The sequence below is a fragment of the Kogia breviceps genome, chromosome 20 (assembly GCF_026419965.1).
Source record: "Kogia breviceps isolate mKogBre1 chromosome 20, mKogBre1 haplotype 1, whole genome shotgun sequence".
Lineage (NCBI taxonomy): Eukaryota > Metazoa > Chordata > Mammalia > Artiodactyla > Physeteridae > Kogia > Kogia breviceps.
Genome location: NC_081329.1, coordinates 21,160,387 through 21,160,606, shown reverse-complemented (window position 1 = coordinate 21,160,606; position 220 = coordinate 21,160,387).

Sequence of the window (220 nt, the reverse complement as noted above, 5' to 3'; positions counted from 1 at the left end):
GGGTTTTATTCTTTCTTTCTACCAGCCTTGACACAAATTGGTGTTACTTTTTTACCTTTTTTTTTTTTCCAAAGGAAAGGGGGTTCATGCAGAAGATCTCTCTCCCTAAACAGTAATTTCCTGTGGTAGTCTTGCCTTAGCTACTGGTCACACAAAAAACCTAAATTCAGGAGTTCCCAGTTATACTCATTAAACGTCATTATTTTGCTAGGAAAGACAA